Source organism: Rhinoderma darwinii, unplaced genomic scaffold, assembly GCF_050947455.1.
Source record: "Rhinoderma darwinii isolate aRhiDar2 unplaced genomic scaffold, aRhiDar2.hap1 Scaffold_4374, whole genome shotgun sequence".
NCBI lineage: Eukaryota > Metazoa > Chordata > Amphibia > Anura > Rhinodermatidae > Rhinoderma > Rhinoderma darwinii.
This window is the reverse complement of record NW_027463857.1, coordinates 112,173-135,725: the sequence shown is the minus strand read 5'-3', so window position 1 is coordinate 135,725 and position 23,553 is coordinate 112,173. Positions and strand designations below refer to the sequence as shown.

Below are 23,553 nucleotides of genomic sequence, written 5' to 3'. Positions count from 1 at the left end.
TGTAGTATCTGTTCTTATCAGTTTAATATCTGATACGTCCCCTATCTGGGGACCATATATTAAATGGATTTTTAGAACAGGGAGATGGAAATAGAGCTTGCTCTGTCCACTCCACGCATTGACCTGGTATTGCAGTATTTCCAGGACCGGTGCACCCTTTCCTTATGTGTTGACTAAAATCAGATTCCAAAAGTGTTTTTTGTGTTTGCCATTGTTTCTGTCTTTCTGAAGGGATCTCCCCTTTTAATCCCATTATTTCAACACCTGTTGGACAATGCATGAGTGATAATGAGCTAATTGATTAAATGCAATTAATGAATACATTGCCACCTCTTGTTTTGTGTCGTCTGTGTGTCTGTGTTTCCGGCATTTCACATTGGAACAGCTCATTCACCTTCCTTGTCTTCTCTCCGCCCTCCCTTTTAGGTAAGTTAAAGAGCTGCACCTGAGCCAGCCACTGATTGATGCAGCACCACAGTCAAATAGTGGAGTGGAGTAGGGGAACAGCAAACAGCCATTAAAGCCGCCCGCCCGCCCGCCACAATGGACCTACCTGTGTACACTAGATGGATGTGATGGAATGTACTGTCGTCCCTACATTTCAAGAAGGAGTAAGAATTGCAGTTGCAACAAAGCCTTGCTTGCCTACAAAGAGAGCAGCAATTTGGATTTGTTACTATGTTACCTAGAAGAATAACAAACTGTGCAAGGATGGAGGTTGTAGGAGCAAGGAGAAGTTGTCTGTAAAGTTGGTGGATGCTTATTTTCCATTTTGCAGTCCCTTGTCTCCCTCTTGTGGCCTCCTGGAGGCAACTAGCTGTGCAAAAAAAGACAGCCTGGCGGCCGGCTGTTGCAGTGTTGCCCTCTCAGGCAACACTGAGTGACTGACTGAGCCGCACCGTCTTATATAAAGTTCAGACGGAACTTTGCACGTGTCATAGTGGAGCCCTGAGGAGCCAGAGCCAGCTTTCTGACATCATAATGGGGCCTCAGAGATAAAAGCCTGGGCCCAGGCAGTGTTGGTCAGTGCTGCTCAGCAGGCAGCACTGGACTGGACTGGATTACAGCTGATACAAGGTGTGAAGGAACAAGGGGTGGCTGTGGGCATGCACTGGCTGCCGCTGCCAGTGTTTATCTGCATGGCAGCAGGGCATTTGGGCGTTGCCAGGAAGGCGTTTTTATGTAGATTCCTCCTCTTTCAGCACTGCATTGTGGTGCAAGCAAAAGAAGCAAATCCTGTCTGGCTTCCTCTCCGGCCTTTATTCACCTCCCGTGTAGCTGTGAGTGTGTGAGCCTGCAGGGCCCCATGGAATTGCCTAGAAGTAGGCTGAATCGCTGCAAGGGCTGAACAGCAGTATCGGGCAGGCTCGGGCAACGCGCGGCCCGTTCGGGTTATCGCTTCTCGGCCTTTTGGCTAAGATCAAGTGTAGTATCTGTTCTTATCAGTTTAATATCTGATACGTCCCCTATCTGGGGACCATATATTAAATGGATTTTTAGAACAGGGAGATGGAAATAGAGCTTGCTCTGTCCACTCCACGCATTGACCTGGTATTGCAGTATTTCCAGGACCGGTGCACCCTTTCCTTATGTGTTGACTAAAATCAGATTCCAAAAGTGTTTTTTGTGTTTGCCATTGTTTCTGTCTTTCTGAAGGGATCTCCCCTTTTAATCCCATTATTTCAACACCTGTTGGACAATGCATGAATGATAATGAGCTAATTGATTAAATGCAATTAATGAATACATTGCCACCTCTTGTTTTGTGTCGTCTGTGTGTCTGTGTTTCCGGCATTTCACATTGGAACAGCTCATTCACCTTCCTTGTCTTCTCTCCGCCCTCCCTTTTAGGTAAGTTAAAGAGCTGCACCTGAGCCAGCCACTGATTGATGCAGCACCACAGTCAAATAGTGGAGTGGAGTAGGGGAACAGCAAACAGCCATTAAAGCCGCCCGCCACAATGGACCTACCTGTGTACACTAGATGGATGTGATGGAATGTACTGTCGTCCCTACATTTCAAGAAGGAGTAAGAATTGCAGTTGCAACAAAGCCTTGCTTGCCTACAAAGAGAGCAGCAATTTGGATTTGTTACTATGTTACCTAGAAGAATAACAAACTGTGCAAGGATGGAGGTTGTAGGAGCAAGGAGAAGTTGTCTGTAAAGTTGGTGGATGCTTATTTTCCATTTTGCAGTCCCTTGTCTCCCTCTTGTGGCCTCCTGGAGGCAACTAGCTGTGCAAAAAAAGACAGCCTGGCGGCCGGCTGTTGCAGTGTTGCCCTCTCAGGCAACACTGAGTGACTGACTGAGCCGCACCGTCTTATATAAAGTTCAGACGGAACTTTGCACGTGTCATAGTGGAGCCCTGAGGAGCCAGAGCCAGCTTTCTGACATCATAATGGGGCCTCAGAGATAAAAGCCTGGGCCCAGGCAGTGTTGGTCAGTGCTGCTCAGCAGGCAGCACTGGACTGGACTGGATTACAGCTGATACAAGGTGTGAAGGAACAAGGGGTGGCTGTGGGCATGCACTGGCTGCCGCTGCCAGTGTTTATCTGCATGGCAGCAGGGCATTTGGGCGTTGCCAGGAAGGCGTTTTTATGTAGATTCCTCCTCTTTCAGCACTGCATTGTGGTGCAAGCAAAAGAAGCAAATCCTGTCTGGCTTCCTCTCCGGCCTTTATTCACCTCCCGTGTAGCTGTGAGTGTGTGAGCCTGCAGGGCCCCATGGAATTGCCTAGAAGTAGGCTGAATCGCTGCAAGGGCTGAACAGCAGTATCGGGCAGGCTCGGGCAACGCGCGGCCCGTTCGGGTTATCGCTTCTCGGCCTTTTGGCTAAGATCAAGTGTAGTATCTGTTCTTATCAGTTTAATATCTGATACGTCCCCTATCTGGGGACCATATATTAAATGGATTTTTAGAACAGGGAGATGGAAATAGAGCTTGCTCTGTCCACTCCACGCATTGACCTGGTATTGCAATATTTCCAGGACCGGTGCACCCTTTCCTTATGTGTTGACTAAAATCAGATTCCAAAAGTGTTTTTTGTGTTTGCCATTGTTTCTGTCTTTCTGAAGGGATCTCCCCTTTTAATCCCATTATTTCAACACCTGTTGGACAATGCATGAATGATAATGAGCTAATTGATTAAATGCAATTAATGAATACATTGCCACCTCTTGTTTTGTGTCGTCTGTGTGTCTGTGTTTCCGGCATTTCACATTGGAACAGCTCATTCACCTTCCTTGTCTTCTCTCCGCCCTCCCTTTTAGGTAAGTTAAAGAGCTGCACCTGAGCCAGCCACTGATTGATGCAGCACCACAGTCAAATAGTGGAGTGGAGTAGGGGAACAGCAAACAGCCATTAAAGCCGCCCGCCCGCCACAATGGACCTACCTGTGTACACTAGATGGATGTGATGGAATGTACTGTCGTCCCTACATTTCAAGAAGGAGTAAGAATTGCAGTTGCAACAAAGCCTTGCTTGCCTACAAAGAGCGCAGCAATTTGGATTTGTTACTATGTTACCTAGAAGAATAACAAACTGTGCAAGGATGGAGGTTGTAGGAGCAAGGAGAAGTTGTCTGTAAAGTTGGTGGATGCTTATTTTCCATTTTGCAGTCCCTTGTCTCCCTCTTGTGGCCTCCTGGAGGCAACTAGCTGTGCAAAAAAAGACAGCCTGGCGGCCGGCTGTTGCAGTGTTGCCCTCTCAGGCAACACTGAGTGACTGACTGAGCCGCACCGTCTTATATAAAGTTCAGACGGAACTTTGCACGTGTCATAGTGGAGCCCTGAGGAGCCAGAGCCAGCTTTCTGACATCATAATGGGGCCTCAGAGATAAAAGCCTGGGCCCAGGCAGTGTTGGTCAGTGCTGCTCAGCAGGCAGCACTGGACTGGACTGGATTACAGCTGATACAAGGTGTGAAGGAACAAGGGGTGGCTGTGGGCATGCACTGGCTGCCGCTGCCAGTGTTTATCTGCATGGCAGCAGGGCATTTGGGCGTTGCCAGGAAGGCGTTTTTATGTAGATTCCTCCTCTTTCAGCACTGCATTGTGGTGCAAGCAAAAGAAGCAAATCCTGTCTGGCTTCCTCTCCGGCCTTTATTCACCTCCCGTGTAGCTGTGAGTGTGTGAGCCTGCAGGGCCCCATGGAATTGCCTAGAAGTAGGCTGAATCGCTGCAAGGGCTGAACAGCAGTATCGGGCAGGCTCGGGCAACGCGCGGCCCGTTCGGGTTATCGCTTCTCGGCCTTTTGGCTAAGATCAAGTGTAGTATCTGTTCTTATCAGTTTAATATCTGATACGTCCCCTATCTGGGGACCATATATTAAATGGATTTTTAGAACAGGGAGATGGAAATAGAGCTTGCTCTGTCCACTCCACGCATTGACCTGGTATTGCAGTATTTCCAGGACCGGTGCACCCTTTCCTTATGTGTTGACTAAAATCAGATTCCAAAAGTGTTTTTTGTGTTTGCCATTGTTTCTGTCTTTCTGAAGGGATCTCCCCTTTTAATCCCATTATTTCAACACCTGTTGGACAATGCATGAGTGATAATGAGCTAATTGATTAAATGCAATTAATGAATACATTGCCACCTCTTGTTTTGTGTCGTCTGTGTGTCTGTGTTTCCGGCATTTCACATTGGAACAGCTTATTCACCTTCCTTGTCTTCTCTCCGCCCTCCCTTTTAGGTAAGTTAAAGAGCTGCACCTGAGCCAGCCACTGATTGATGCAGCACCACAGTCAAATAGTGGAGTGGAGTAGGGGAACAGCAAACAGCCATTAAAGCCGCCCGCCCGCCACAATGGACCTACCTGTGTACACTAGATGGATGTGATGGAATGTACTGTCGTCCCTACATTTCAAGAAGGAGTAAGAATTGCAGTTGCAACAAAGCCTTGCTTGCCTACAAAGAGAGCAGCAATTTGGATTTGTTACTATGTTACCTAGAAGAATAACAAACTGTGCAAGGATGGAGGTTGTAGGAGCAAGGAGAAGTTGTCTGTAAAGTTGGTGGATGCTTATTTTCCATTTTGCAGTCCCTTGTCTCCCTCTTGTGGCCTCCTGGAGGCAACTAGCTTTGCAAAAAAAGACAGCCTGGCGGCCGGCTGTTGCAGTGTTGCCCTCTCAGGCAACACTGAGTGACTGACTGAGCCGCACCGTCTTATATAAAGTTCAGACGGAACTTTGCACGTGTCATAGTGGAGCCCTGAGGAGCCAGAGCCAGCTTTCTGACATCATAATGGGGCCTCAGAGATAAAAGCCTGGGCCCAGGCAGTGTTGGTCAGTGCTGGACTGGACTGGATTACAGCTGATACAAGGTGTGAAGGAACAAGGGGTGGCTGTGGGCATGCACTGGCTGCCGCTGCCAGTGTTTATCTGCATGGCAGCAGGGCATTTGGGCGTTGCCAGGAAGGCGTTTTTATGTAGATTCCTCCTCTTTCAGCACTGCATTGTGGTGCAAGCAAAAGAAGCAAATCCTGTCTGGCTTCCTCTCCGGCCTTTATTCACCTCCCGTGTAGCTGTGAGTGTGTGAGCCTGCAGGGCCCCATGGAATTGCCTAGAAGTAGGCTGAATCGCTGCAAGGGCTGAACAGCAGTATCGGGCAGGCTCGGGCAACGCGCGGCCCGTTCGGGTTATCGCTTCTCGGCCTTTTGGCTAAGATCAAGTGTAGTATCTGTTCTTATCAGTTTAATATCTGATACGTCCCCTATCTGGGGACCATATATTAAATGGATTTTTAGAACAGGGAGATGGAAATAGAGCTTGCTCTGTCCACTCCACGCATTGACCTGGTATTGCAGTATTTCCAGGACCGGTGCACCCTTTCCTTATGTGTTGACTAAAATCAGATTCCAAAAGTGTTTTTTGTGTTTGCCATTGTTTCTGTCTTTCTGAAGGGATCTCCCCTTTTAATCCCATTATTTCAACACCTGTTGGACAATGCATGAGTGATAATGAGCTAATTTATTAAATGCAATTAATGAATACATTGCCACCTCTTGTTTTGTGTCGTCTGTGTGTCTGTGTTTCCGGCATTTCACATTGGAACAGCTTATTCACCTTCCTTGTCTTCTCTCCGCCCTCCCTTTTAGGTAAGTTAAAGAGCTGCACCTAAGCCAGCCACTGATTGATGCAGCACCACAGTCAAATAGTGGAGTGGAGTAGGGGAACAGCAAACAGCCATTAAAGCCGCCCGCCCGCCCGCCCGCCACAATGGACCTACCTGTGTACACTAGATGGATGTGATGGAATGTACTGTCGTCCCTACATTTCAAGAAGGAGTAAGAATTGCAGTTGCAACAAAGCCTTGCTTGCCTACAAAGAGAGCAGCAATTTGGATTTGTTACTATGTTACCTAGAAGAATAACAAACTGTGCAAGGATGGAGGTTGTAGGAGCAAGGAGAAGTTGTCTGTAAAGTTGGTGGATGCTTATTTTCCATTTTGCAGTCCCTTGTCTCCCTCTTGTGGCCTCCTGGAGGCAACTAGCTGTGCAAAAAAAGACAGCCTGGCGGCCGGCTGTTGCAGTGTTGCCCTCTCAGGCAACACTGAGTGACTGACTGAGCCGCACCGTCTTATATAAAGTTCAGACGGAACTTTGCACGTGTCATAGTGGAGCCCTGAGGAGCCAGAGCCAGCTTTCTGACATCATAATGGGGCCTCAGAGATAAAAGCCTGGGCCCAGGCAGTGTTGGTCAGTGCTGCTCAGCAGGCAGCACTGGACTGGATTACAGCTGATACAAGGTGTGAAGGAACAAGGGGTGGCTGTGGGCATGCACTGGCTGCCGCTGCCAGTGTTTATCTGCATGGCAGCAGGGCATTTGGGCGTTGCCAGGAAGGCGTTTTTATGTAGATTCCTCCTCTTTCAGCACTGCATTGTGGTGCAAGCAAAAGAAGCAAATCCTGTCTGGCTTCCTCTCCGGCCTTTATTCACCTCCCGTGTAGCTGTGAGTGTATGAGCCTGCAGGGCCCCATGGAATTGCCTAGAAGTAGGCTGAATCGCTGCAAGGGCTGAACAGCAGTATCGGGCAGGCTCGGGCAACGCGCGGCCCGTTCGGGTTATCGCTTCTTGGCCTTTTGGCTAAGATCAATTGTAGTATCTGTTCTTATCAGTTTAATATCTGATACGTCCCCTATCTGGGGACCATATATTAAATGGATTTTTAGAACAGGGAGATGGAAATAGAGCTTGCTCTGTCCACTCCACGCATTGACCTGGTATTGCAGTATTTCCAGGACCGGTGCACCCTTTCCTTATGTGTTGACTAAAATCAGATTCCAAAAGTGTTTTTTGTGTTTGCCATTGTTTCTGTCTTTCTGAAGGGATCTCCCCTTTTAATCCCATTATTTCAACACCTGTTGGACAATGCATGAATGATAATGAGCTAATTGATTAAATGCAATTAATGAATACATTGCCACCTCTTGTTTTGTGTCGTCTGTGTGTCTGTGTTTCCGGCATTTCACATTGGAACAGCTCATTCACCTTCCTTGTCTTCTCTCCGCCCTCCCTTTTAGGTAAGTTAAAGAGCTGCACCTGAGCCAGCCACTGATTGATGCAGCACCACAGTCAAATAGTGGAGTGGAGTAGGGGAACAGCAAACAGCCATTAAAGCCGCCCGCCCGCCCGCCACAATGGACCTACCTGTGTACACTAGATGGATGTGATGGAATGTACTGTCGTCCCTACATTTCAAGAAGGAGTAAGAATTGCAGTTGCAACAAAGCCTTGCTTGCCTACAAAGAGAGCAGCAATTTGGATTTGTTACTATGTTACCTAGAAGAATAACAAACTGTGCAAGGATGGAGGTTGTAGGAGCAAGGAGAAGTTGTCTGTAAAGTTGGTGGATGCTTATTTTCCATTTTGCAGTCCCTTGTCTCCCTCTTGTGGCCTCCTGGAGGCAACTAGCTGTGCAAAAAAAGACAGCCTGGCGGCCGGCTGTTGCAGTGTTGCCCTCTCAGGCAACACTGAGTGACTGACTGAGCCGCACCGTCTTATATAAAGTTCAGACGGAACTTTGCACGTGTCATAGTGGAGCCCTGAGGAGCCAGAGCCAGCTTTCTGACATCATAATGGGGCCTCAGAGATAAAAGCCTGGGCCCAGGCAGTGTTGGTCAGTGCTGCTCAGCAGGCAGCACTGGACTGGACTGGATTACAGCTGATACAAGGTGTGAAGGAACAAGGGGTGGCTGTGGGCATGCACTGGCTGCCGCTGCCAGTGTTTATCTGCATGGCAGCAGGGCATTTGGGCGTTGCCAGGAAGGCGTTTTTATGTAGATTCCTCCTCTTTCAGCACTGCATTGTGGCGCAAGCAAAAGAAGCAAATCCTGTCTGGCTTCCTCTCTGGCCTTTATTCACCTCTCGTGTAGCTGTGAGTGTGTGAGCCTGCAGGGCCCCATGGAATTGCCTAGAAGTAGGCTGAATCGCTGCAAGGGCTGAACAGCAGTATCGGGCAGGCTCGGGCAACGCGCGGCCCGTTCGGGTTATCGCTTCTCGGCCTTTTGGCTAAGATCAAGTGTAGTATCTGTTCTTATCAGTTTAATATCTGATACGTCCCCTATCTGGGGACCATATATTAAATGGATTTTTAGAACAGGGAGATGGAAATAGAGCTTGCTCTGTCCACTCCACGCATTGACCTGGTATTGCAGTATTTCCAGGACCGGTGCACCCTTTCCTTATGTGTTGACTAAAATCAGATTCCAAAAGTGTTTTTTGTGTTTGCCATTGTTTCTGTCTTTCTGAAGGGATCTCCCCTTTTAATCCCATTATTTCAACACCTGTTGGACAATGCATGAGTGATAATGAGCTAATTGATTAAATGCAATTAATGAATACATTGCCACCTCTTGTTTTGTGTCGTCTGTGTGTCTGTGTTTCCGGCATTTCACATTGGAACAGCTCATTCACCTTCCTTGTCTTCTCTCCGCCCTCCCTTTTAGGTAAGTTAAAGAGCTGCACCTGAGCCAGCCACTGATTGATGCAGCACCACAGTCAAATAGTGGAGTGGAGTAGGGGAACAGCAAACAGCCATTAAAGCCGCCCGCCCGCCCGCCCGCCCGCCACAATGGACCTACCTGTGTACACTAGATGGATGTGATGGAATGTACTGTCGTCCCTACATTTCAAGAAGGAGTAAGAATTGCAGTTGCAACAAAGCCTTGCTTGCCTACAAAGAGTGCAACAATTTGGATTTGTTACTATGTTACCTAGAAGAATAACAAACTGTGCAAGGATGGAGGTTGTAGGAGCAAGGAGAAGTTGTCTGTAAAGTTGGTGGATGCTTATTTTCCATTTTGCAGTCCCTTGTCTCCCTCTTGTGGCCTCCTGGAGGCAACTAGCTGTGCAAAAAAAGACAGCCTGGCGGCCGGCTGTTGCAGTGTTGCCCTCTCAGGCAACACTGAGTGACTGACTGAGCCGCACCGTCTTATATAAAGTTCAGACGGAACTTTGCACGTGTCATAGTGGAGCCCTGAGGAGCCAGAGCCAGCTTTCTGACATCATAATGGGGCCTCAGAGATAAAAGCCTGGGCCCAGGCAGTGTTGGTCAGTGCTGCTCAGCAGGCAGCACTGGACTGGACTGGATTACAGCTGATACAAGGTGTGAAGGAACAAGGGGTGGCTGTGGGCATGCACTGGCTGCCGCTGCCAGTGTTTATCTGCATGGCAGCAGGGCATTTGGGCGTTGCCAGGAAGGCGTTTTTATGTAGATTCCTCCTCTTTCAGCACTGCATTGTGGTGCAAGCAAAAGAAGCAAATCCTGTCTGGCTTCCTCTCCGGCCTTTATTCACCTCCCGTGTAGCTGTGAGTGTGTGAGCCTGCAGGGCCCCATGGAATTGCCTAGAAGTAGGCTGAATCGCTGCAAGGGCTGAACAGCAGTATCGGGCAGGCTCGGGCAACGCGCGGCCCGTTCGGGTTATCGCTTCTCGGCCTTTTGGCTAAGATCAAGTGTAGTATCTGTTCTTATCAGTTTAATATCTGATACGTCCCCTATCTGGGGACCATATATTAAATGGATTTTTACAACATGGAGATGGAAATAGAGCTTGCTCTGTCCACTCCACGCATTGACCTGGTATTGCAGTATTTCCAGGACCGGTGCACCCTTTCCTTATGTGTTGACTAAAATCAGATTCCAAAAGTGTTTTTTGTGTTTGCCATTGTTTCTGTCTTTCTGAAGGGATCTCCCCTTTTAATCCCATTATTTCAACACCTGTTGGACAATGCATGAGTGATAATGAGCTAATTGATTAAATGCAATTAATGAATACATTGCCACCTCTTGTTTTGTGTCGTCTGTGTGTCTGTGTTTCCGGCATTTCACATTGGAACAGCTTATTCACCTTCCTTGTCTTCTCTCCGCCCTCCCTTTTAGGTAAGTTAAAGAGCTGCACCTAAGCCAGCCACTGATTGATGCAGCACCACAGTCAAATAGTGGAGTGGAGTAGGGGAACAGCAAACAGCCATTAAAGCCGCCCGCCCGCCCGCCCGCCACAATGGACCTACCTGTGTACACTAGATGGATGTGATGGAATGTACTGTCGTCCCTACATTTCAAGAAGGAGTAAGAATTGCAGTTGCAACAAAGCCTTGCTTGCCTACAAAGAGAGCAGCAATTTGGATTTGTTACTATGTTACCTAGAAGAATAACAAACTGTGCAAGGATGGAGGTTGTAGGAGCAAGGAGAAGTTGTCTGTAAAGTTGGTGGATGCTTATTTTCCATTTTGCAGTCCCTTGTCTCCCTCTTGTGGCCTCCTGGAGGCAACTAGCTGTGCAAAAAAAGACAGCCTGGCGGCCGGCTGTTGCAGTGTTGCCCTCTCAGGCAACACTGAGTAACTGACTGAGCCGCACCGTCTTATATAAAGTTCAGACGGAACTTTGCACGTGTCATAGTGGAGCCCTGAGGAGCCAGAGCCAGCTTTCTGACATCATAATGGGGCCTCAGAGATAAAAGCCTGGGCCCAGGCAGTGTTGGTCAGTGCTGCTCAGCAGGCAGCACTGGACTGGACTGGATTACAGCTGATACAAGGTGTGAAGGAACAAGGGGTGGCTGTGGGCATGCACTGGCTGCCGCTGCCAGTGTTTATCTGCATGGCAGCAGGGCATTTGGGCGTTGCCAGGAAGGCGTTTTTATGTAGATTCCTCCTCTTTCAGCACTGCATTGTGGTGCAAGCAAAAGAAGCAAATCCTGTCTGGCTTCCTCTCCGGCCTTTATTCACCTCCCGTGTAGCTGTGAGTGTGTGAGCCTGCAGGGCCCCATGGAATTGCCTAGAAGTAGGCTGAATCGCTGCAAGGGCTGAACAGCAGTATCGGGCAGGCTCGGGCAACGCGCGGCCCGTTCGGGTTATCGCTTCTCGGCCTTTTGGCTAAGATCAAGTGTAGTATCTGTTCTTATCAGTTTAATATCTGATACGTCCCCTATCTGGGGACCATATATTAAATGGATTTTTACAACAGGGAGATGGAAATAGAGCTTGCTCTGTCCACTCCACGCATTGACCTGGTATTGCAGTATTTCCAGGACCGGTGCACCCTTTCCTTATGTGTTGACTAAAATCAGATTCCAAAAGTGTTTTTTGTGTTTGCCATTGTTTCTGTCTTTCTGAAGGGATCTCCCCTTTTAATCCCATTATTTCAACACCTGTTGGACAATGCATGAGTGATAATGAGCTAATTGATTAAATGCAATTAATGAATACATTGCCACCTCTTGTTTTGTGTCGTCTGTGTGTCTGTGTTTCCGGCATTTCACATTGGAACAGCTCATTCACCTTCCTTGTCTTCTCTCCGCCCTCCCTTTTAGGTAAGTTAAAGAGCTGCACCTGAGCCAGCCACTGATTGATGCAGCACCACAGTCAAATAGTGGAGTGGAGTAGGGGAACAGCAAACAGCCATTAAAGCCGCCCTCCCGCCCGCCCGCCCGCCCGCCACAATGGACCTACCTGTGTACACTAGATGGATGTGATGGAATGTACTGTCGTCCCTACATTTCAAGAAGGAGTAAGAATTGCAGTTGCAACAAAGCCTTGTTTGCCTACAAAGAGAGCAGCAATTTGGATTTGTTACTATGTTACCTAGAAGAATAACAAACTGTGCAAGGATGGAGGCTGTAGGAGCAAGGAGAAGTTGTCTGTAAAGTTGGTGGATGCTTATTTTCCATTTTGCAGTCCCTTGTCTCCCTCTTGTGGCCTCCTGGAGGCAACTAGCTGTGCAAAAAAAGACAGCCTGGCGGCCGGCTGTTGCAGTGTTGCCCTCTCAGGCAACACTGAGTGACTGACTGAGCCGCACCGTCTTATATAAAGTTCAGACGGAACTTTGCACGTGTCATAGTGGAGCCCTGAGGAGCCAGAGCCAGCTTTCTGACATCATAATGGGGCCTCAGAGATAAAAGCCTGGGCCCAGGCAGTGTTGGTCAGTGCTGCTCAGCAGGCAGCACTGGACTGGACTGGATTACAGCTGATACAAGGTGTGAAGGAACAAGGGGTGGCTGTGGGCATGCACTGGCTGCCGCTGCCAGTGTTTATCTGCATGGCAGCAGGGCATTTGGGCGTTGCCAGGAAGGCGTTTTTATGTAGATTCCTCCTCTTTCAGCACTGCATTGTGGTGCAAGCAAAAGAAGCAAATCCTGTCTGGCTTCCTCTCCGGCCTTTATTCACCTCCCGTGTAGCTGTGAGTGTGTGAGCCTGCAGGGCCCCATGGAATTGCCTAGAAGTAGGCTGAATCGCTGCAAGGGCTGAACAGCAGTATCGGGCAGGCTCGGGCAACGCGCGGCCCGTTCGGGTTATCGCTTCTCGGCCTTTTGGCTAAGATCAAGTGTAGTATCTGTTCTTATCAGTTTAATATCTGATACGTCCCCTATCTGGGGACCATATATTAAATGGATTTTTAGAACAGGGAGATGGAAATAGAGCTTGCTCTGTCCACTCCACGCATTGACCTGGTATTGCAGTATTTCCAGGACCGGTGCACCCTTTCCTTATGTGTTGACTAAAATCAGATTCCAAAAGTGTTTTTTGTGTTTGCCATTGTTTCTGTCTTTCTGAAGGGATCTCCCCTTTTAATCCCATTATTTCAACACCTGTTGGACAATGCATGAGTGATAATGAGCTAATTTATTAAATGCAATTAATGAATACATTGCCACCTCTTGTTTTGTGTCGTCTGTGTGTCTGTGTTTCCGGCATTTCACATTGGAACAGCTTATTCACCTTCCTTGTCTTCTCTCCGCCCTCCCTTTTAGGTAAGTTAAAGAGCTGCACCTGAGCCAGCCACTGATTGATGCAGCACCACAGTCAAATAGTGGAGTGGAGTAGGGGAACAGCAAACAGCCATTAAAGCCGCCCGCCCGCCCGCCCGCCACAATGGACCTACCTGTGTACACTAGATGGATGTGATGGAATGTACTGTCGTCCCTACATTTCAAGAAGGAGTAAGAATTGCAGTTGCAACAAAGCCTTGCTTGCCTACAAAGAGAGCAGCAATTTGGATTTGTTACTATGTTACCTAGAAGAATAACAAACTGTGCAAGGATGGAGGTTGTAGGAGCAAGGAGAAGTTGTCTGTAAAGTTGGTGGATGCTTATTTTCCATTTTGCAGTCCCTTGTCTCCCTCTTGTGGCCTCCTGGAGGCAACTAGCTGTGCAAAAAAAGACAGCCTGGCGGCCGGCTGTTGCAGTGTTGCCCTCTCAGGCAACACTGAGTGACTGACTGAGCCGCACCGTCTTATATAAAGTTCAGACGGAACTTTGCACGTGTCATAGTGGAGCCCTGAGGAGCCAGAGCCAGCTTTCTGACATCATAATGGGGCCTCAGAGATAAAAGCCTGGGCCCAGGCAGTGTTGGTCAGTGCTGGACTGGACTGGATTACAGCTGATACAAGGTGTGAAGGAACAAGGGGTGGCTGTGGGCATGCACTGGCTGCCGCTGCCAGTGTTTATCTGCATGGCAGCAGGGCATTTGGGCGTTGCCAGGAAGGCGTTTTTATGTAGATTCCTCCTCTTTCAGCACTGCATTGTGGTGCAAGCAAAAGAAGCAAATCCTGTCTGGCTTCCTCTCCGGCCTTTATTCACCTCCCGTGTAGCTGTGAGTGTGTGAGCCTGCAGGGCCCCATGGAATTGCCTAGAAGTAGGCTGAATCGCTGCAAGGGCTGAACAGCAGTATCGGGCAGGCTCGGGCAACGCGCGGCCCGTTCGGGTTATCGCTTCTCGGCCTTTTGGCTAAGATCAAGTGTAGTATCTGTTCTTATCAGTTTAATATCTGATACGTCCCCTATCTGGGGACCATATATTAAATGGATTTTTAGAACAGGGAGATGGAAATAGAGCTTGCTCTGTCCACTCCACGCATTGACCTGGTATTGCAGTATTTCCAGGACCGGTGCACCCTTTCCTTATGTGTTGACTAAAATCAGATTCCAAAAGTGTTTTTTGTGTTTGCCATTGTTTCTGTCTTTCTGAAGGGATCTCCCCTTTTAATCCCATTATTTCAACACCTGTTGGACAATGCATGAGTGATAATGAGCTAATTTATTAAATGCAATTAATGAATACATTGCCACCTCTTGTTTTGTGTCGTCTGTGTGTCTGTGTTTCCGGCATTTCACATTGGAACAGCTTATTCACCTTCCTTGTCTTCTCTCCGCCCTCCCTTTTAGGTAAGTTAAAGAGCTGCACCTAAGCCAGCCACTGATTGATGCAGCACCACAGTCAAATAGTGGAGTGGAGTAGGGGAACAGCAAACAGCCATTAAAGCCGCCCGCCCGCCCGCCCGCCCGCCCGCCACAATGGACCTACCTGTGTACACTAGATGGATGTGATGGAATGTACTGTCGTCCCTACATTTCAAGAAGGAGTAAGAATTGCAGTTGCAACAAAGCCTTGCTTGCCTACAAAGAGAGCAGCAATTTGGATTTGTTACTATGTTACCTAGAAGAATAACAAACTGTGCAAGGATGGAGGTTGTAGGAGCAAGGAGAAGTTGTCTGTAAAGTTGGTGGATGCTTATTTTCCATTTTGCAGTCCCTTGTCTCCCTCTTGTGGCCTCCTGGAGGCAACTAGCTGTGCAAAAAAAGACAGCCTGGCGGCCGGCTGTTGCAGTGTTGCCCTCTCAGGCAACACTGAGTGACTGACTGAGCCGCACCGTCTTATATAAAGTTCAGACGGAACTTTGCACGTGTCATAGTGGAGCCCTGAGGAGCCAGAGCCAGCTTTCTGACATCATAATGGGGCCTCAGAGATAAAAGCCTGGGCCCAGGCAGTGTTGGTCAGTGCTGCTCAGCAGGCAGCACTGGACTGGATTACAGCTGATACAAGGTGTGAAGGAACAAGGGGTGGCTGTGGGCATGCACTGGCTGCCGCTGCCAGTGTTTATCTGCATGGCAGCAGGGCATTTGGGCGTTGCCAGGAAGGCGTTTTTATGTAGATTCCTCCTCTTTCAGCACTGCATTGTGGTGCAAGCAAAAGAAGCAAATTATCGCTTCTCGGCCTTTTGGCTAAGATCAAGTGTAGTATCTGTTCTTATCAGTTTAATATCTGATACGTCCCCTATCTGGGGACCATATATTAAATGGATTTTTAGAACAGGGAGATGGAAATAGAGCTTGCTCTGTCCACTCCACGCATTGACCTGGTATTGCAGTATTTCCAGGACCGGTGCACCCTTTCCTTATGTGTTGACTAAAATCAGATTCCAAAAGTGTTTTTTGTGTTTGCCATTGTTTCTGTCTTTCTGAAGGGATCTCCCCTTTTAATCCCATTATTTCAACACCTGTTGGACAATGCATGAGTGATAATGAGCTAATTGATTAAATGCAATTAATGAATACATTGCCACCTCTTGTTTTGTGTCGTCTGTGTGTCTGTGTTTCCGGCATTTCACATTGGAACAGCTCATTCACCTTCCTTGTCTTCTCTCCGCCCTCCCTTTTAGGTAAGTTAAAGAGCTGCACCTGAGCCAGCCACTGATTGATGCAGCACCACAGTCAAATAGTGGAGTGGAGTAGGGGAACAGCAAACAGCCATTAAAGCCGCCCGCCCGCCCGCCACAATGGACCTACCTGTGTACACTAGATGGATGTGATGGAATGTACTGTCGTCCCTACATTTCAAGAAGGAGTAAGAATTGCAGTTGCAACAAAGCCTTGCTTGCCTACAAAGAGTGCAACAATTTGGATTTGTTACTATGTTACCTAGAAGAATAACAAACTGTGCAAGGATGGAGGTTGTAGGAGCAAGGAGAAGTTGTCTGTAAAGTTGGTGGATGCTTATTTTCCATTTTGCAGTCCCTTGTCTCCCTCTTGTGGCCTCCTGGAGGCAACTAGCTGTGCAAAAAAAGACAGCCTGGCGGCCGGCTGTTGCAGTGTTGCCCTCTCAGGCAACACTGAGTGACTGACTGAGCCGCACCGTCTTATATAAAGTTCAGACGGAACTTTGCACGTGTCATAGTGGAGCCCTGAGGAGCCAGAGCCAGCTTTCTGACATCATAATGGGGCCTCAGAGATAAAAGCCTGGGCCCAGGCAGTGTTGGTCAGTGCTGCTCAGCAGGCAGCACTGGACTGGACTGGATTACAGCTGATACAAGGTGTGAAGGAACAAGGGGTGGCTGTGGGCATGCACTGGCTGCCGCTGCCAGTGTTTATCTGCATGGCAGCAGGGCATTTGGGCGTTGCCAGGAAGGCGTTTTTATGTAGATTCCTCCTCTTTCAGCACTGCATTGTGGTGCAAGCAAAAGAAGCAAATCCTGTCTGGCTTCCTCTCCGGCCTTTATTCACCTCCCGTGTAGCTGTGAGTGTGTGAGCCTGCAGGGCCCCATGGAATTGCCTAGAAGTAGGCTGAATCGCTGCAAGGGCTGAACAGCAGTATCGGGCAGGCTCGGGCAACGCGCGGCCCGTTCGGGTTATCGCTTCTCGGCCTTTTGGCTAAGATCAAGTGTAGTATCTGTTCTTATCAGTTTAATATCTGATACGTCCCCTATCTGGGGACCATATATTAAATGGATTTTTACAACATGGAGATGGAAATAGAGCTTGCTCTGTCCACTCCACGCATTGACCTGGTATTGCAGTATTTCCAGGACCGGTGCACCCTTTCCTTATGTGTTGACTAAAATCAGATTCCAAAAGTGTTTTTTGTGTTTGCCATTGTTTCTGTCTTTCTGAAGGGATCTCCCCTTTTAATCCCATTATTTCAACACCTGTTGGACAATGCATGAGTGATAATGAGCTAATTGATTAAATGCAATTAATGAATACATTGCCACCTCTTGTTTTGTGTCGTCTGTGTGTCTGTGTTTCCGGCATTTCACATTGGAACAGCTTATTCACCTTCCTTGTCTTCTCTCCGCCCTCCCTTTTAGGTAAGTTAAAGAGCTGCACCTAAGCCAGCCACTGATTGATGCAGCACCACAGTCAAATAGTGGAGTGGAGTAGGGGAACAGCAAACAGCCATTAAAGCCGCCCGCCCGCCCGCCCGCCACAATGGACCTACCTGTGTACACTAGATGGATGTGATGGAATGTACTGTCGTCCCTACATTTCAAGAAGGAGTAAGAATTGCAGTTGCAACAAAGCCTTGCTTGCCTACAAAGAGAGCAGCAATTTGGATTTGTTACTATGTTACCTAGAAGAATAACAAACTGTGCAAGGATGGAGGTTGTAGGAGCAAGGAGAAGTTGTCTGTAAAGTTGGTGGATGCTTATTTTCCATTTTGCAGTCCCTTGTCTCCCTCTTGTGGCCTCCTGGAGGCAACTAGCTGTGCAAAAAAAGACAGCCTGGCGGCCGGCTGTTGCAGTGTTGCCCTCTCAGGCAACACTGAGTGACTGACTGAGCCGCACCGTCTTATATAAAGTTCAGACGGAACTTTGCACGTGTCATAGTGGAGCCCTGAGGAGCCAGAGCCAGCTTTCTGACATCATAATGGGGCCTCAGAGATAAAAGCCTGGGCCCAGGCAGTGTTGGTCAGTGCTGCTCAGCAGGCAGCACTGGACTGGATTACAGCTGATACAAGGTGTGAAGGAACAAGGGGTGGCTGTGGGCATGCACTGGCTGCCGCTGCCAGTGTTTATCTGCATGGCAGCAGGGCATTTGGGCGTTGCCAGGAAGGCGTTTTTATGTAGATTCCTCCTCTTTCAGCACTGCATTGTGGTGCAAGCAAAAGAAGCAAATCCTGTCTGGCTTCCTCTCCGGCCTTTATTCACCTCCCGTGTAGCTGTGAGTGTGTGAGCCTGCAGGGCCCCATGGAATTGCCTAGAAGTAGGCTGAATCGCTGCAAGGGCTGAACAGCAGTATCGGGCAGGCTCGGGCAACGCGCGGCCCGTTCGGGTTATCGCTTCTCGGCCTTTTGGCTAAGATCAAGTGTAGTATCTGTTCTTATCAGTTTAATATCTGATACGTCCCCTATCTGGGGACCATATATTAAATGGATTTTTAGAACAGGGAGATGGAAATAGAGCTTGCTCTGTCCACTCCACGCATTGACCTGGTATTGCAGTATTTCCAGGACCGGTGCACCCTTTCCTTATGTGTTGACTAAAATCAGATTCCAAAAGTGTTTTTTGTGTTTGCCATTGTTTCTGTCTTTCTGAAGGGATCTCCCCTTTTAATCCCATTATTTCAACACCTGTTGGACAATGCATGAATGATAATGAGCTAATTGATTAAATGCAATTAATGAATACATTGCCACCTCTTGTTTTGTGTCGTCTGTGTGTCTGTGTTTCCGGCATTTCACATTGGAACAGCTCATTCACCTTCCTTGTCTTCTCTCCGCCCTCCCTTTTAGGTAAGTTAAAGAGCTGCACCTGAGCCAGCCACTGATTGATGCAGCACCACAGTCAAATAGTGGAGTGGAGTAGGGGAACAGCAAACAGCCATTAAAGCCACCCGCCCGCCCGCCCGCCCGCCACAATGGACCTACCTGTGTACACTAGATGGATGTGATGGAATGTACTGTCGTCCCTACATTTCAAGAAGGAGTAAGAATTGCAGTTGCAACAAAGCCTTGCTTGCCTACAAAGAGAGCAGCAATTTGGATTTGTTACTATGTTACCTAGAAGAATAACAAACTGTGCAAGGATGGAGGTTGTAGGAGCAAGGAGAAGTTGTCTGTAAAGTTGGTGGATGCTTATTTTCCATTTTGCAGTCCCTTGTCTCCCTCTTGTGGCCTCCTGGAGGCAACTAGCTGTGCAAAAAAAGACAGCCTGGCGGCCGGCTGTTGCAGTGTTGCCCTCTCAGGCAACACTGAGTAACTGACTGAGCCGCACCGTCTTATATAAAGTTCAGACGGAACTTTGCACGTGTCATAGTGGAGCCCTGAGGAGCCAGAGCCAGCTTTCTGACATCATAATGGGGCCTCAGAGATAAAAGCCTGGGCCCAGGCAGTGTTGGTCAGTGCTGCTCAGCAGGCAGCACTGGACTGGACTGGATTACAGCTGATACAAGGTGTGAAGGAACAAGGGGTGGCTGTGGGCATGCACTGGCTGCCGCTGCCAGTGTTTATCTGCATGGCAGCAGGGCATTTGGGCGTTGCCAGGAAGGCGTTTTTATGTAGATTCCTCCTCTTTCAGCACTGCATTGTGGTGCAAGCAAAAGAAGCAAATCCTGTCTGGCTTCCTCTCCGGCCTTTATTCACCTCCCGTGTAGCTGTGAGTGTGTGAGCCTGCAGGGCCCCATGGAATTGCCTAGAAGTAGGCTGAATCGCTGCAAGGGCTGAACAGCAGTATCGGGCAGGCTCGGGCAACGCGCGGCCCGTTCGGGTTATCGCTTCTCGGCCTTTTGGCTAAGATCAAGTGTAGTATCTGTTCTTATCAGTTTAATATCTGATACGTCCCCTATCTGGGGACCATATATTAAATGGATTTTTACAACAGGGAGATGGAAATAGAGCTTGCTCTGTCCACTCCACGCATTGACCTGGTATTGCAGTATTTCCAGGACCGGTGCACCCTTTCCTTATGTGTTGACTAAAATCAGATTCCAAAAGTGTTTTTTGTGTTTGCCATTGTTTCTGTCTTTCTGAAGGGATCTCCCCTTTTAATCCCATTATTTCAACACCTGTTGGACAATGCATGAGTGATAATGAGCTAATTGATTAAATGCAATTAATGAATACATTGCCACCTCTTGTTTTGTGTCGTCTGTGTGTCTGTGTTTCCGGCATTTCACATTGGAACAGCTCATTCACCTTCCTTGTCTTCTCTCCGCCCTCCCTTTTAGGTAAGTTAAAGAGCTGCACCTGAGCCAGCCACTGATTGATGCAGCACCACAGTCAAATAGTGGAGTGGAGTAGGGGAACAGCAAACAGCCATTAAAGCCGCCCTCCCGCCCGCCCGCCCGCCCGCCACAATGGACCTACCTGTGTACACTAGATGGATGTGATGGAATGTACTGTCGTCCCTACATTTCAAGAAGGAGTAAGAATTGCAGTTGCAACAAAGCCTTGTTTGCCTACAAAGAGAGCAGCAATTTGGATTTGTTACTATGTTACCTAGAAGAATAACAAACTGTGCAAGGATGGAGGCTGTAGGAGCAAGGAGAAGTTGTCTGTAAAGTTGGTGGATGCTTATTTTCCATTTTGCAGTCCCTTGTCTCCCTCTTGTGGCCTCCTGGAGGCAACTAGCTGTGCAAAAAAAGACAGCCTGGCGGCCGGCTGTTGCAGTGTTGCCCTCTCAGGCAACACTGAGTGACTGACTGAGCCGCACCGTCTTATATAAAGTTCAGACGGAACTTTGCACGTGTCATAGTGGAGCCCTGAGGAGCCAGAGCCAGCTTTCTGACATCATAATGGGGCCTCAGAGATAAAAGCCTGGGCCCAGGCAGTGTTGGTCAGTGCTGCTCAGCAGGCAGCACTGGACTGGACTGGATTACAGCTGATACAAGGTGTGAAGGAACAAGGGGTGGCTGTGGGCATGCACTGGCTGCCGCTGCCAGTGTTTATCTGCATGGCAGCAGGGCATTTGGGCGTTGCCAGGAAGGCGTTTTTATGTAGATTCCTCCTCTTTCAGCACTGCATTGTGGTGCAAGCAAAAGAAGCAAATCCTGTCTGGCTTCCTCTCCGGCCTTTATTCACCTCCCGTGTAGCTGTGAGTGTGTGAGCCTGCAGGGCCCCATGGAATTGCCTAGAAGTAGGCTGAATCGCTGCAAGGGCTGAACAGCAGTATCGGGCAGGCTCGGGCAACGCGCGGCCCGTTCGGGTTATCGCTTCTCGGCCTTTTGGCAAAGATCAGTGGTGGGGGACTGCTACTGGTCTGCGTCAGAAGGAGTGATCGGGGTCCTCCTTGTGGGGGCCCCGGATTGTGTTCGGGGGTGATCGTGGGTTGGAGAATATATCGACCTGCAAAATGGCGAAAACGGCTAAAGGACTTGAGGACACGGTGCGATTGGAAGTCGAGGAGGGATTTCGTGACCGAATTGGATTGGATCAGATCGTGAGGGAGATTCTGCAGAAGCTCCCTTATCTCAAGGTAACGGATGTGTTAGCTTTGCAAGATTTCCAGAGGCAAGGAATTTATGATATCACTCTTTGTTTTGAGGATATATGTAAGAAAGTGTATGCGGATATATTGAAGATGAAGGAGGAGAAGAAAGTGACTGTTTTGGAGCATATAAGAGTGATACCATCGTTTAAACAGCAAAAGAAAATGTTAATAGTGCACATGTATAACCCAAAAGTTAAGGACGACACGGTGAAGGTTTTTTTGACAAGATATTGCAAGGAAGTAGTTTTTGACAGAAGATTGGTGAACAAACATGGATATTTGAATGGTAAAAGAAGATTTTTTGTTATATTTAAAGAAGATTGTGAGGTACCTGCAGTTTTTTCAATTGGTGGAGAGAGGGGCTTTTGTTACTACCCAGGACAGGATATGTATTGCAGGCATTGTTTTGTTTATGGCCATGTACAGGAAAATTGTCCAGTGAAAGAAGAGGTATGTAGGAACTGTAATAAACCAGGACATAGTGCTAGAGAATGTCAGGTAGCAAGGTTGTGTGACATATGTGGAAGTGGGAATCATCTAGCAAGAAAATGTGTACACTGGGGGAAGCAGGTGCAGGCAAGGGAGGATGGAGTTAAGAGAATTGGGAATAGTTCCATTAGAGGCAAAAGTACATATGCAGACAGAGTTAAAAGTATAAGTCATGGCTTGCAAGATGTTGCAAAAGTACAAGCAGATAGAAGGATTGTTGGTGCTTGTAGTTCCACAGAAGATGGTGGACAAACAGTTTTGGAGGGAAAACCAGTTTTGGAGGGAAAAACAGTTTTGGAGGGAAATGCATATTCAAATGAGGGGGAGGGGCTTGAGGACATTTTGAATGAGATCTTTCTGGCTCCTTCAGTGATGGTAGAGAATATCTCCAATAGTAGTGAGAGTGATGTGGATGGGGAGGATTGCCCTGATCCTGCAGTTGGGGAAGGTGAGGAGATGGAGTGCCAGGGTGATAGCTCTGATGTCTCCTTGACTCCAGGACAAAGAGTTTTAAGTGAAGAAGAATATGAAGATGCTGATGATGTTGATATTGAGAGAGGAATGGAGGAAGGGGAGGCCGCTTCTGCCAGTAAAAGAACTAGGGTAGAAGGGTCTTGGACTGGGTTGCAGAGGGATCCTGTCTTAACTGGAGGTAGTCAGATGTGCAGGGATTCTGATACAGGATCGCCTGATATAGGGGTTTTTTTAAGTCGCAAGGTTGAGAGACAGGGCCCTTTTAAGTAAGAATATGGCTGACAAAATGGTGAGCATTGCTATAGTCGCAATAATGAGTGTGTTGGTAGCTACACTGAATGTGCGGAGCATTGGATCCAGCACAAGAAGAGCTGTAATTTTTGACCACCTAAGCACATTGAAGGTTGATGTGATATGCTTGCAAGAGTGTGCTATAAGATCTGCACCCCATAGCAGTGAGTGGCCTCAGGGGCAGTCCTTCTGGTCGCCTTGCGCTGAGAATAAAAATGAAGGCATTGGTATTTTACTCAAGAACAGTAATTTTAAAGTTTTGGAGTGTAATGTGATTTTACCAGGTCGTTTTATGATATTGGTTTTAGAGTTTTTAGGACAACGTATTAGGATTTTTAATGCTTATGCACCAGCAGATAAGCAGGCACGTGTGTCATTTTTAGAAACTCTTAAACTTTTTATGCCTGGTAGGGTTTTTACCATTGTCTTAGGTGATCTTAATTGTATCAGAAGTATTAATGATCGCCAGAGCTCTACAGATGTCAAGTTAGATATTACCTCTAATGCTTTAAATAATATGGTGCAGGACTTACGTTATACAGACGCAGGGCTGATGGTTACCACCGAGGAGAATTTTACATACATAGCTGATAGTGGGAGATCAAAATCCCGGATTGATTATATTTTTGCGTCCGAAGGAGTTAAGGTGGCTCGATGTGACCAAGTGATGACCAGCTTTTCAGATCATAAGATTATTACTGCGGAAATAAGTGTCTCAGAGTCAGCTGTCTTTGGCAGAGGGCTCTGGAAATTAAATATAAGTCTTTTGCAGGATGAAGAGGTAGTGGAAGATTTTAAAAAAGTGTTTTTATCTTGTGTTGATAAACA

General features: G+C 47.9%; 14 non-coding genes and 1 pseudogene across 14 annotated transcripts; all 15 read left to right on the top strand.

Annotated features, from left to right (window-relative positions):
• On the top strand, nt 1–160 carry LOC142714041 (U2 spliceosomal RNA; annotated as a pseudogene; the record flags this gene model as incomplete).
• A 1,234-nt stretch (nt 161–1,394) lies between these two features.
• On the top strand, nt 1,395–1,585 carry LOC142714022 (U2 spliceosomal RNA). Its single transcript, XR_012870244.1, has one exon. It is a non-coding gene; the product is annotated as a U2 spliceosomal RNA (small nuclear RNA).
• Nucleotides 1,586–2,811: 1,226 nt separating this feature from the next.
• LOC142714024 (U2 spliceosomal RNA) lies at nt 2,812–3,002 on the top strand. Its single transcript, XR_012870246.1, has one exon. It is a non-coding gene; the product is annotated as a U2 spliceosomal RNA (small nuclear RNA).
• Nucleotides 3,003–4,232: 1,230 nt separating this feature from the next.
• On the top strand, nt 4,233–4,423 carry LOC142714021 (U2 spliceosomal RNA). Its single transcript, XR_012870243.1, has one exon. It is a non-coding gene; the product is annotated as a U2 spliceosomal RNA (small nuclear RNA).
• Nucleotides 4,424–5,636: 1,213 nt separating this feature from the next.
• LOC142714020 (U2 spliceosomal RNA) lies at nt 5,637–5,827 on the top strand. The gene has a single exon (XR_012870242.1). It is a non-coding gene; the product is annotated as a U2 spliceosomal RNA (small nuclear RNA).
• A 1,233-nt stretch (nt 5,828–7,060) lies between these two features.
• Nucleotides 7,061–7,251, top strand: LOC142714039 (U2 spliceosomal RNA). Its single transcript, XR_012870260.1, has one exon. It is a non-coding gene; the product is annotated as a U2 spliceosomal RNA (small nuclear RNA).
• Nucleotides 7,252–8,485: 1,234 nt separating this feature from the next.
• LOC142714019 (U2 spliceosomal RNA) lies at nt 8,486–8,676 on the top strand. Its single transcript, XR_012870241.1, has one exon. It is a non-coding gene; the product is annotated as a U2 spliceosomal RNA (small nuclear RNA).
• A 1,242-nt stretch (nt 8,677–9,918) lies between these two features.
• Nucleotides 9,919–10,109, top strand: LOC142714027 (U2 spliceosomal RNA). The gene has a single exon (XR_012870249.1). It is a non-coding gene; the product is annotated as a U2 spliceosomal RNA (small nuclear RNA).
• Nucleotides 10,110–11,347: 1,238 nt separating this feature from the next.
• On the top strand, nt 11,348–11,538 carry LOC142714034 (U2 spliceosomal RNA). Its single transcript, XR_012870255.1, has one exon. It is a non-coding gene; the product is annotated as a U2 spliceosomal RNA (small nuclear RNA).
• Nucleotides 11,539–12,784: 1,246 nt separating this feature from the next.
• On the top strand, nt 12,785–12,975 carry LOC142714017 (U2 spliceosomal RNA). The gene has a single exon (XR_012870240.1). It is a non-coding gene; the product is annotated as a U2 spliceosomal RNA (small nuclear RNA).
• A 1,221-nt stretch (nt 12,976–14,196) lies between these two features.
• On the top strand, nt 14,197–14,387 carry LOC142714016 (U2 spliceosomal RNA). The gene has a single exon (XR_012870239.1). It is a non-coding gene; the product is annotated as a U2 spliceosomal RNA (small nuclear RNA).
• Nucleotides 14,388–15,470: 1,083 nt separating this feature from the next.
• Nucleotides 15,471–15,661, top strand: LOC142714015 (U2 spliceosomal RNA). The gene has a single exon (XR_012870238.1). It is a non-coding gene; the product is annotated as a U2 spliceosomal RNA (small nuclear RNA).
• A 1,234-nt stretch (nt 15,662–16,895) lies between these two features.
• Nucleotides 16,896–17,086, top strand: LOC142714026 (U2 spliceosomal RNA). The gene has a single exon (XR_012870248.1). It is a non-coding gene; the product is annotated as a U2 spliceosomal RNA (small nuclear RNA).
• A 1,233-nt stretch (nt 17,087–18,319) lies between these two features.
• LOC142714014 (U2 spliceosomal RNA) lies at nt 18,320–18,510 on the top strand. Its single transcript, XR_012870237.1, has one exon. It is a non-coding gene; the product is annotated as a U2 spliceosomal RNA (small nuclear RNA).
• A 1,242-nt stretch (nt 18,511–19,752) lies between these two features.
• Nucleotides 19,753–19,943, top strand: LOC142714033 (U2 spliceosomal RNA). The gene has a single exon (XR_012870254.1). It is a non-coding gene; the product is annotated as a U2 spliceosomal RNA (small nuclear RNA).
• The last annotated feature ends 3,610 nt before the right edge of the window (nt 19,944–23,553 follow it).